Here is a 12,231-nt window from a genome sequence, read left to right on the forward strand (position 1 = left end):
CATGTTAGCTATTTAATCAAACAGGAAGGAAAAATAAGTGGGAGTTTGATGTTTTGCAAAACTGATTCCCAGTGCTATGTAGCTTGGTTCTAAATTTGACAGGAGTGCAACAAAAAGTGTCCCACTGTAAGGAGGGAAAGGCTGACAAGAAAACAGTACACTACTCTGGTCACCTGCTGTGAGCTGTCAATCACATGCAGACAATGGGTCAAATTACCCTTAGCTCTTTGACAGCCAGGGAAGGTAGGTGTGAAGTGGGAGGGGAGATGCCTTGAAGAACTAGATTGCAGCCTTCACAAACGAAAGCAAGTTAGCATTTCTAAGAAACAAAAGCAATAAAAATGCACTTTGGAGTTCAATTCTGCAGCATTTGTACTGCTTGTGTTTGAAGTAGTCATTGAAAAAGGATAACATTTTAACCAAAAGTAGGGGACTTTAAGACAGCAGTGAATGCCTGTTAAGTCAATGAAGTGACAGCAGCTTAAGGGAAAACGTGGCAGATCTGATGCAATATTTTTGGAGACAAACAATGCATTCTGGGATACTTAGAGGCAGAGTAAACAGTCTCAATTATTTCAAAATACCAGCCCCCATGTGGTCAGAGTCAGAAATTACATATAAAAATATCTAAAAAGCTCTGAATAGTCCCAGAGTGCTGTTAAAAATGTAGGAAACACCAAACCATGATGAAATATATGTTTTGAGTCTGAGGGTGCGGTTTTGTCCTTTAACCTTAGACTGTCTAGCACAATCTTGGCCAGAGATGTGGCACAAAGCCCCCCTGAAGGCTATGGTTAAAAAGGGATTCCAGCTATCCCAATAGGTGAGGTCGTATTTCAGAATACCTATGAGATAAGATCTTACTGGAACCAACAATGCAGTGATTTTAAAGCGCATCTAGGACCTGGGTCCTTGTGAAACTCGGGGGGGGGGGGGGGGGGGACATTAAATTACAGCTGAATTTTTTAGGCAGTCTCCAGCTTACTGGAGGTCACTCCCATTTACAAAATCAATTAGGCCTCTATGGTTTTGGACACTGCTTAACATCTTCCCCCAGACTACTCACCTCTAATCTGACTTTAGTTCTTAGTCATATAGAGGGTAACCTACACCATTTTCAGTTAGCCCCCATCTCAATACTGACACCAAGAGTTTTAGCCAGATTTTTCTCTAGTTTGTTGGGATAGTTCTCAAAATTACTAGCAGGAAAATGCAATTACATATTTAATCCCCCCGTTCCTACTGGCATTTCCATGAAAGTCAGGCAAAATACTTAGACAGCCTAAAGGCAAGGCCATACAATTAGTGGTTTTACAATGCAACTTTAAAAATGACTACATTTGCCATTACAGTAAGCCGCATTCTTTAAGGCCCACCCAAATTGCACCAGACCCCACTTGTCAGCACCTAACTCAGTTCTGCAATGACTATGGTGGCAGCCATATACACTACCACTAAGCACATGATCAGGTTGCTGAACAAAGCACGACTTCAACTATACATGCCATAACCCAAACAGCAAGTAGAGAAATCAGCTGAAGTTCTCTCGAAGTATTACAAATTGCTTGTCAGAACTAGTTAATTACACCCAGCAACTAGTGCCCACCAGCTAAATCTTGTGTCTTCGCACCATGGCAGCAAACAGCAACTGCAAAAGTGGCACTAGAGATTGTTAAACCTGCAAACCATTTCCAATGTTCAGCACTTTAAATCAGGTTCAATATTACATTCATGATGAAAAACTTTAGTTCACCATTACACATGGATCTCCATTCTTGACAGCTTGCAACAGGTAGCTCTTAATGATAGTCTTCCATTTTAGTGTACATACATCAGCTGTACTACTCCACACTCAAGTTTCTGTGGCAGTTAGTTGCTATCAGCACACTCCAGGTCACAGTATAGTACCAGACTTGCTACAAAATTTCCAGACAACTGGTTCAACAAATTACTGCAATACACATACAATTAGGGAACAAATTTGGTGAAAGTATTTCAAGATAAACACCCCAAGATTAGACAGCCTCCTTCGCTTCCTACCCAATAATTTAAGCCATAGTGAACTTAAGAGTGCCCTGGTCCAGTCAACTATTCTTATGCTCACATCCATTACCTAGAGAGAGAAATAAAGGTTGGTTAATACCCATTTAGCAAGTTACTTAATTGCATTTTACTATGACTTCAGAATTAACCAGTCCTTTCACACACAGCTACTCTGTCACACATAATGGTATCACTACAAACTTGGACTTGAGGGAATACATTTCAGAGCAAGCATTTTATCCAGTGCCTCAGAATATCTTGTGCAATGGTCAGAAGCTTGCATGTACTACAGAATAACCCTATACCAGATTATCCCACACATCCTCAATTGTGCATCTACCACAAAAGGTAAACGCATTCTTGAAATGAACTATTTTCTTGTTCTGGGTAGAGGAGCGAGTCACCTGACTTGTGGAAGATTGTTGGGAGACAGTCAGGGACATTTGCTATGTAGTCATGGCCACCTCTGCTATCCTGGGCTAATTCAAGCAGGGGCCAGAGGGATAAAGGCCAGTTGACACCCACACCACTACCCAAATCAGGTCCATAAAAAAAAAACTATGAGAGAAGACCCATGGAATGGGCCACATCAGAGCTCACTGTACCCAAGACTCTGCAGTCAGCAACTCCCAGAATGACACCAAGTCCAAAAGCAAGCACTTTTGCATTAAAGATTTTTTTACTGCCATTCCATAGTCAGGCATCCAAAAATGTCCTCTTCTGTTAAATACCACCCCACATAAGAAATATATATCCAAAACAGCACCTGCATATAAAAGCAACCACCATCACTAGTGGCCAATGTTTAGTATCAATAGTTTATAGCCTACAGTTCTAGTTTAAGTGAGCTTCCAGTAACAGTTTGACAATCTTCTAGTACATGCCTTGGCCAAGACTAGTCCCCCATTGCATCTAAAATCTAACATGCTCACCCAAAAAGGCAAAATACACTGGACTGAAATCGGGAAATCCAACCTCTTTTTGGTCTGATGCCAGAACCAGGACACACCTGAAGGAAATAAAATGGGACATTCAGCAAAGGGGGGACCCAAAACCTTACCTGAAAGACATTTATTCAAATCACATGTTATACTTAATAGCTCCTCCTGTATACCACTGGCAGCAGCTGTTCCATTTCTGTGGCAGCTATGACACAGCCTCACTTGCAATAATCCAGGCTAAGGATAAACAATGACATTCCAACAGTTGGCAAGCCAGTTGTCATTTGCCTGAGGCAGGTCAGCTCGGACTCAGGTTTCAGTGGGGGAGGTGGGGAACAGGCAGGGTCAAGGAGGGTTAGGGTAGGCTGGGCTGTCCTGTGGAAGGATTGAAAAGGCTGAGAAAGCAAATTGGGTCTTCTGCCACCCAAATGAGGCACGTCTGATCTCAAGGCGGCAGATCAAATAACTTTCAATATGAAACACTGAGGTTTGGGATATCACTGACCAAAAGCACAAGCAGCTTCCTTTCTTGGACATGGAAGTGATTTTTACAACCTACACCAGTCTGACACTGCCCTACAGAACCCTCAAACATGTGGAACTCTGAAAATAGTCAAAGCTGTAAGGCTTTAATAAAAGTTAAAAGCAATACGATTCCACCATTCATTCAACAGGAGCTACAATGTTGCTGTCTTGGCTTTTCCTGGTCAAGGGTCGCCACAGTGAAACTCTGGTCCGCTAATGATTGGCAGTAGATTTTTACGTGCCAAGTTGCCAGCTCTGACGCACAACCTTCAACAGAGGTACGCCCATCTCCACACAGAAGACGCTTTAGCTGAGAATCAAACAGGACGTCTTACTGTGAGGAGACACTACCGCAGCACCACCATGAGGCAACATGAGCTATAAAGTTGTGTCTTTCGGCTTTTCCCAGTTAGGGGTCGCCACAGCAGAACTCCTGTCCGCTGATTGGCAGAATTTTGTGCAACGTTGCCAGCTCTGACAGCCTTCAACAAAGGTATGGCCATTTATGCATGTCTCCACACAGAAGACACTAGCAGAGAATCAAACAGGACGGGGCAGTATGACTATGAAAACATGCCACTTAGTTACCCAACATTTGAATACTCAAAAGTACATAACCACATGTACTTTATAAACTATGTGGCTTATCCAACAGACTTAAAAGCATTCACTTAAAGCAAACACTCTGGAGGCAAAGATTTTACCAAATGGCCTTCCCCAGATAGTGATGGTAAGTAGTTCTGTGACACAAGGAGAGGTGTTTCCAATTAGGATAGTGGTACCAGAAGGAGCAGCAATGGTTAACTGGACAGGTTATATCTACATAAAATATAACCGGTAAGACTTACTAGATTCACCAAAATTTCTGTTCTAGAAAGCACCCAACACTGGTTAAATCTTTTTACCCCCCCCCCCCCAAATACATGAAAACATTCAAAAAAAACATGGTCTTAATCTAGATAGCAAATTGCATAAACATACAAAAGAAACTACTCTGCAAGCATGCAGCAATAAATGAAGCTACAAGCAGGGTGTGCATATTATACAAATACAGTTATGAAAATCTGATCTCAGTAGCCAGATCCGTAGAGTGCTTTCAACATTGCACATTCAGGTTCGGGATACAGTCATCACTGATCAGAAGGAAGCACAACTAATGTTAAAATGAGAAAGCAATGCAACCAAAACTGAGAGTGTGTTCTTTTCAACATGCAGTTTTTATGTCATCTATGACAAGAAAATGACAATTTATGTAGTCAACAAAAATGAATTCATCTTGGATAAAGAATTTTACTCTGCCAGTGGAAGTGCAGAAATCACCCAGTAATACATGCTAAATATATGCTCCTCTGACAAATATGCTGCATGTACATTATTACTGCCTCTCCTAACCTACAATTCACTTCCGTACTTCAAACTTCTCTTGAAAGAACCAAGCCAAGAACTGGTGCAAACAGATGAAGCCTTTACTATGATCCAAGTGGGATAAGCAGTCACTGCACCTACTGGAGTCAGAACAGAAGTACTGTCAGCCCTCATTTCTGGGGGAGTGCTGGGAACAAACTAGGTAAGAGGGTCTGTGATAAAGTGGTGGAGTGAGCACATTAGAGGCAGGCACCAAAGCAGCCACAGACCTTTACCATTTTGCACACCCTCCCCACCAGTTGGCCACTGCATTAGGATACAGATACAGCTTAACAGAAAAATCTGGCAACAGAATCCAAACAGTGACACTGCCTTCCACATGACTAACCACCACCCCACTGCCAAAAAGCAAGCTCCATCCAGGTATATGCATGCAGACATTGTGCTAGATCCAAATCCTACCCCACTAACTTAATTCATTGATAGCAGAAATAATTGGGAGGGGACTGCCCCATCAAGTTTCAATGGCAACAGTACAGAACAATGCCAATGAGCTTCTTGCATCTTTTCAATCCTGCAGAACTAAAATGACAGAATTTATACTGTTCCAGGAAACCAGACAAGGGTTATGTAGTCACCATCTCCACAGAGAACCATTTTTTTTTAAAGCCTTCAAGTCCATATATTGTATCCCAGAAGAATGAACACAAGGGCTCTCAACTCCTGCCTTAATCTAAACTAGGCTAACACTTTAAACAGTGCAAAATGTGCTCTGCAAGCATGCAAGAAAAGATGCATACAGATGCACTAGAATTGCTACTGTTCTAGATACAGATGCACTAGAATTGCTACTGTTCTAGATACAGATGCACTAGAATTGCTACAGTTCTAGAAATTCACAGAAGACATTCAGAAAATGCACTGCAAGGTCCTTTCCTATCAACTACATAAAAAGTGCAAGAAAGACTTCTCTCCAAGCATGCAGCAGTGAAGTATACAGAAACCCAGGCATGAAGTCTCTTGATCTCAGTAGCCAGATCCGTAGAGTGCTTTCAACACTGCACATTCAGGTTCGGGATACAGTCATCACTGATCAGGAGAAAAAAAAAAAAATGAGAAAGCAATGCAATCGCAAAAAAAAAAAAAAAAAGTTAGTTACCTCTGCAAGCTACGTCCACCTGTAGAAAGATCTCAGGATGAGCAAAATAACCATCCTGCACACACTTCAAGGAACTTTACTCTGTGCTCATTGGCAAAACAGAATTAACCTAAAATCTTTCTTGATGTATACTTTTAAATCCAAGAATGCGTGCATCACACCAGAGTTCCTTTCCTGGTTTGTACCAACTTTTAAACTTGCTTCTACAGCTAAACCATCTGTGCTTCTAAACAAAACTCTTGCCAACTGTAACACAAGTAATGCCTTAATCTAGCCAGGCTGCTTGGGGGGGGGGGGGGGGTCTTTATATCACCCTCAAATTAAACAGTAACCCCAAAAATTAACTTATTCTGCAAGCATATTGCAAAAACTGAAAGCAGCATGACAGTTATGTATGAATGTGAGAATATCTATATATAAAAAAAAAATGTTATACAACCCTGATCTCAGTAGCCAGATCCGTGGAATGCTTTCAACACAATGCATTCAGGTTCGGGATACAGTCATCACTGATCAGGTGGAAAGTCTATTTACATACTGTAAAGTAACAATTGCATAACTGCAGGTCACACTGAACAAGAGAAACACCCACAACGTTAGCATTCAAATGTGGTGCTTATGTGGTACAAACCCTGCTGCAGTAACCCTGGACCACTCCCCCTCAAATCCTTCATCCAACCCCATAGTCTATTACTACAACCAGACAGGTAGTTCTTTATTGCTACAAGGAGCAATCTTCTCCATTTCCAAAATCCACCTTAAACTTACAAACTCTTCCTTGCTAGTCGATGCAGCATTTCTATTCAAAAACAGGATAGTTTTAATAATTCTGCTTCTGGAGAAGTACAAATTAGTGCCAGCTGCCTCAATTTAAAAGAATGTAAATCAACAGTCACCACTGCAACCAGTTCAGCAATTAATAAAGGCATATACCACCACTGCCTTCACTTCCAGAATTACAGCTGCCAGTTTCATGTACCCCTCTTATTGCATGCAACACATGCAGAGCCCATCCATTACAGACTTATCCAGCAGCCCTCCGATGCTTCTGCAAATCAAGAACAATCTAGGCAACCTACACACCCTACTGAAATGACTACAAAGCCAACAGTTAACCAATAAATTGTGACCCTTGTGTACAGAGTTGTATACAACTTCTGCTGCTCAGAGACAGTCTACCTTTTGTGGATAGTTTTAACAGCCTCAGTTTACTTAAGTTCCACCAGCCATATACTTAGTTGCCATTACCAAGCTCATGCATTTAATAAAATCTCGTCTAAAGAGACAAGCGTACACGCATCACCATACAAATCATGCCAAAAACACCACTTGCTAAGTGAGACCAATCTGCTCCCATCTTCTAACAGCTACCACTTGTTAAAGCATCACTACCAAGCCTGGTAGAGACCTCCCCAAGTTTCTCATTCAGGCTTGAGAAATCCATTTTCATGTAAATTTCCACACAAGTGGACATACTAAACTGAACCTGGTTCAAGTAATTAACAGAAACTTTAATAGGTAGCAGTGGCTCAGTGCTCAGGATTTCTGCTGCACATTCCCACGTCCTACCCAAAAGGACTGCTACTCCCCCAAAATGGACTTGTCCAACTCATTAAGAATCCAGCCATTCAAGATGTCCCTATACCCTTCCCATCCAAAATATACCCAAAAATGTTCATATCAGAAAGCTTCTGTGCCACAAGCCAACCATACTTGAGGATTTCCTATGCAGCCACAAAGCATGGAAATGTTTACTTAGACTTGGGGTTGTGAGCAAGCCAAACACCTGGTAAAGTCTTGAAGAGAACCAAACCCAATTTAAATGTGCTCTGGGCAATTTGGAGGACAATGCTTCATCAGGCAGAGGTCTTGAAGAATGCCATGTGGAAACACTGGACCTGCATACAAGGACACAGATGCCAAATAGTGGACAATGTACTGTACTATGCCTGCACAAACCAAGCTAAAAACAGCTCATCTGCCGGCAAGATAAGTTTCCAATTCAGCTGTCCAGGTTCTTGCCCAGTACATGTCCTATTACTTACTGCAGGCCCAAAGGCAGTTTTGTACCCAACAGAAAGCAAAACTTTGTCTGCTTGTTTCCTCAATCTAGGAACAAGAGCTCCTGGGACCAAGGAGCTATTTTATACACTGTTCCACTACACCAGCTATCTACAACAGTACTCAAACTTCTCACCACTTATGTTTTTACATATTTATCCAATGGTGTAACTGTATGCAAACGGTAGTCATCACTGCCTTGGCTCCACTTCAGCAATCCTGCAGACAAAAACAAATCCATAATTTATCATAAAACAACCTCAATACTATTCACATTGTCTCAGATGGTAGTGCATGTAGAAATAGTTTCATTGTGCATCTCAAAGATAAGACATCATCATAGACAATGGTTTTAAAATTCCACAAGCTGTGTAAACGCAATGTGTTTTGAACACAAAAAACATTAACATTTAACTGGGAAAGTCCAACTTGGAACAAAGCCAATTTTCAGCAGGTGCATGGGGAGAAAGCCTCTAGATTAATGTCTTCGTAATATGAGAAGAAACCCACACGGACGCAGGGAGGACATGAAGACTCCCACAGAAGGCACCCCAGCTGAGAATCGAACTGGAGAACCTCTTGCTGTACCACTGCACTGTCCATTAAAAAAATATGGTTGTGTGAGGCAGCCTTCCCTCCACAAGCATGTGCATCCATCTTCTACCCCCCCCCCCCCCGAGCTTATATACACTTTAAGCAGGGAAAAATTACCTCCTTCACACACGTTGAAAACCGGCCTCTTAAAACCAAAATCCATGCTGCCAAATTAATGAGTGTACACTGAAGACCATTAACTTTGGTGGTGTGCATTTGCTACTGTGCATCCTGAGCATTGCCTACATTTCCACAAAACACTTTAGATTTTAGAACGTTTACAGAAATTAAGTAGCCCTTTTACCTAGCATGTCCCAGGCATTTATGGCAAGCATTTCCAAATTGGCTGCTTTGAAACTTAGAATATGAAAGTGTTTAAGCACTACTGCATGCATAACAGTAGTGCTCTCCAGCATCTACAGACATTATGCACTAGCATTTTAGCTACTATGCACTGGTATTTGTCACTTGATTGGCAAAACACTGCATTGTAAGCAGGCAGGATAGACGTATCACCCACTGCCCATATTTTCCTTTTAAATACAGAATTTAATAGTTCACTAGGCGTAATCAAAACTAATTCCAAGCCTTAGCTGATATTTTTAGCAGGAAAGATGTAAAACACAGAATAAATAAACCATGCCATAAACTTGCAAGTCTACTTTAACACTGGTCCACACATCCAAGATGTTTGAAATGTTCTAGTAAATTTTGCTACCTATAACTAGAACTAGACAAACTAATACCAGAGACACTGCACCCACCCAAAGTTACCAGATCATATATTGCATCAGCATCCATTTTCCAAATTACTCTCAACTGCACCCAGTATCTAGAATGAATGTGATTGCTCAGGTAATATTTTTATAAGATGCAAAAAAAAAAAAAAAATCAGAATATTGACAGCTCACACTTTCTCATCTTTCAGAACATGCAGCAACTCCTTACCCAGCACACCAAATATTTTTATTACACCGCAAAGTATTCTTACTTAGGCAAAGGGCAAGTATAACTGGGAACTGTATGACCACAGTCACACTTCTACACTACAAAAATCAAGTCAAGCCCCAAACCAATAGCTACAAGCCCAGCCAAGCATTTCACCCATGTTCCTACAAGGTCTGCACCAGTTCCTCTGTCCAGCAGGGACACAGGCAGGACCCCAGGAGTCCATTTAATGGTCCAGGTTCCTCAAAGAGCTAGTGAGGTGCTCTGCTTGACATGGAGAGGGAGTCTACTTGGAGTCTTTGGGACAAACCTAGCCCAAAAAAAAGTCAAACTAGGTTGAGAAGAATTATGGGGATGTTAGGACCTCCTTGTTCCTAGAAGAACTACCTTACTCATGAGGCAAACGCGCTGCTGTCATGGGTAGGTACTAGGCTACCTACCCAAGGGCCTACACAAGCCTAGCCAGCAAGGTTCCCAGGCTTACGCCACCCAAGAAAGTTATTCCCTGTGCCACTGTGGAACAGAGACATAGTTGATCTCCGGGGTGTATCTTTCATAATCAGTACCTAAATCAATCCAGGAGTAACTGTGCTGTAGTCTGCTTCCACCAGTAGCAGATGCCATTAACACTTTGTAGCACTGGAGTAGGACTACTGAAGGAAATCGCGTCTTTACCAAGAAAAATTTAAGATCACATCTGGTGCAAACTACCGCGGGCTGTCAACACCAACTCAAAAAACTTAAGGAAACACCTACAAAGCTGGACAAATGCAGGAAATTGTGGAATGCGTGAATATGTACTGCACATCTCAAATCTTACGAACTGGGAAATCAAGTAATACTAGGGTGAAACTTAACACGAAGTGGCCAACACGCACTAATCCACATTTTTCAAGTAAATTCCTGTTAACTCCAATCATAAAATAGTCACCTTCTCACAAAATTGCCAGTTTTTGGACGGGCAAAGCAAGGGACGTGACGTGTATTGCATTACTGCGTTTTTATTTCAGTAATTATCAAGCTTTTGATTCTTATGACTACACCTATCCCAAACTGTCCCTGGGGTGGCAAAAATCAACTTACAGCCAAACAAACGCAAATGAGGACATATAGTGACAACAGTACATAAAGTCAAACACGCTGATCACGCACTGGCAAAGACAGGATTGGTGGCGTTTAACAGAAAGGATGTCACAGGCAGTTACGTATATACAGCTTCCTAGTTCAAGAATGGTTTGGCAAAACTTCAGTTCTACTCCTACGTTTGAACGTACATCTCAACCATCAAACTGTGCTTTTAGACAGGGTGGGTACAAAAATAACACCAATTGCCGCTCTCCAGGAAAGCGCGGTGTATGAATAGATGACAAGAATGGTAAGCCAGCACTTGTTACACTAACCCTCTTGCTGGACAACAAAACGGGCGCCGCCCGCCCCAACTAAGACAAGTCCTCATTTCAGAGCGCACAAGCCTACTATAGGTTTATAATTGATTTACAAAACAAGCGCTTTACACCAACTATTACCCGTGCCTTTGTCGAAACGATGTTTAGAGAAGGGCACCACCACACTAACCATACAGCACAAGGCGGCTAGGGCCTCCAATTTTGTTGACCGCGTCAGAACACCGATCTCAATGAACCATTTACAGACCCAGCCCCCCTACTCTACGAAAATTGCTCAATCGCAAGAAACAGACGCCAACATGCCAGGACTAAGGCTTCACCCACCCCCCTGCCAACTATACCGCAATCAGTACCAAACGATATGCACAGTAGCAAAGCTCGCTCACGCGACGAATACTCCGTAATACGAACCATTGCGGCGTGCTGCAAACCGCGTCCTAATCATGCCTCTAGGCATGACAGTTACAGAAAGCGTGTGGAATCTGCTGAATATGCATTCCTGTGCCTAACAATTTCACTGCAACTACACAGCTGTTACATTTTACCGGTACCAAATCAGGCTTCCAATTCCTACTCCTCCAGTAGGAGACTTACCTTTAGAACATAAACATCCTTATAATTAGTACATACCATGTGTTCTCTACACAAAAACGCCTAAAACATTGTCTGCGGAACTACACTATCAACCCTCCGCCTGCTTCAAACGAAGTGGGCAAGTAAGCACTCAACAGCAGGATTAAACCACCTCGACAAAGCGTGACCTTACACTCAAATACAGCCGATTTTATTTTCAGCGAGGCCCGGGCAGATATGCTTACACCTTTGGAATGTGAAATGAAAACAGGTGTACCCAGAGAAAACCCACGTGAACACAAGGAGTGCATGAAGACTTCACAAAGGCGGCACCCCAGCCAAGAGTGGAAAAAAGAGGGCCTCTCGTGGTGAAGTGATGTTAGTTTGTGTCTTTCGGCTTTTGCCGGTTAGGGGTCGCCACAGCGGAACTCCGGTCCGCTAATGATTGTGCTGGCTTGCCGGGCCTAACGCAGAACCTTAAAACGAAAGAATGCCCGTTCACGGATGTCGCAACACAGAAGCAACATTAACCGCTCAAAACATTTTATGGACACAAGTCCGAAACATACACCAGAGCAATTTGCCAACAACTAGATACACAAGGCATATTACATAT

General features: G+C 42.2%; 4 non-coding genes across 4 annotated transcripts; all 4 read right to left on the reverse strand.

The window, feature by feature from the left end:
• Positions 1-4,576: 4,576 nt before the first annotated feature.
• Positions 4,577-4,648, reverse strand: LOC122802365. The gene has a single exon (XR_006364920.1). It is a non-coding gene; the product is annotated as a small nucleolar RNA SNORD50 (small nucleolar RNA).
• Positions 4,649-5,897: 1,249 nt separating this feature from the next.
• On the reverse strand, positions 5,898-5,969 carry LOC122802373. Its single transcript, XR_006364921.1, has one exon. It is a non-coding gene; the product is annotated as a small nucleolar RNA SNORD50 (small nucleolar RNA).
• A 507-nt stretch (positions 5,970-6,476) lies between these two features.
• LOC122802379 lies at positions 6,477-6,548 on the reverse strand. Its single transcript, XR_006364922.1, has one exon. It is a non-coding gene; the product is annotated as a small nucleolar RNA SNORD50 (small nucleolar RNA).
• Positions 6,549-8,368: 1,820 nt separating this feature from the next.
• Positions 8,369-8,442, reverse strand: LOC122802350. Its single transcript, XR_006364918.1, has one exon. It is a non-coding gene; the product is annotated as a small nucleolar RNA Z195/SNORD33/SNORD32 family (small nucleolar RNA).
• Between the last annotated feature and the right edge of the window lie 3,789 nt (positions 8,443-12,231).

The sequence above is a fragment of the Protopterus annectens genome, chromosome 1.part0, assembly GCF_019279795.1.
Source record: "Protopterus annectens isolate FY-2018-M chromosome 1.part0, PAN1.0, whole genome shotgun sequence".
NCBI lineage: Eukaryota > Metazoa > Chordata > Ceratodontiformes > Protopteridae > Protopterus > Protopterus annectens.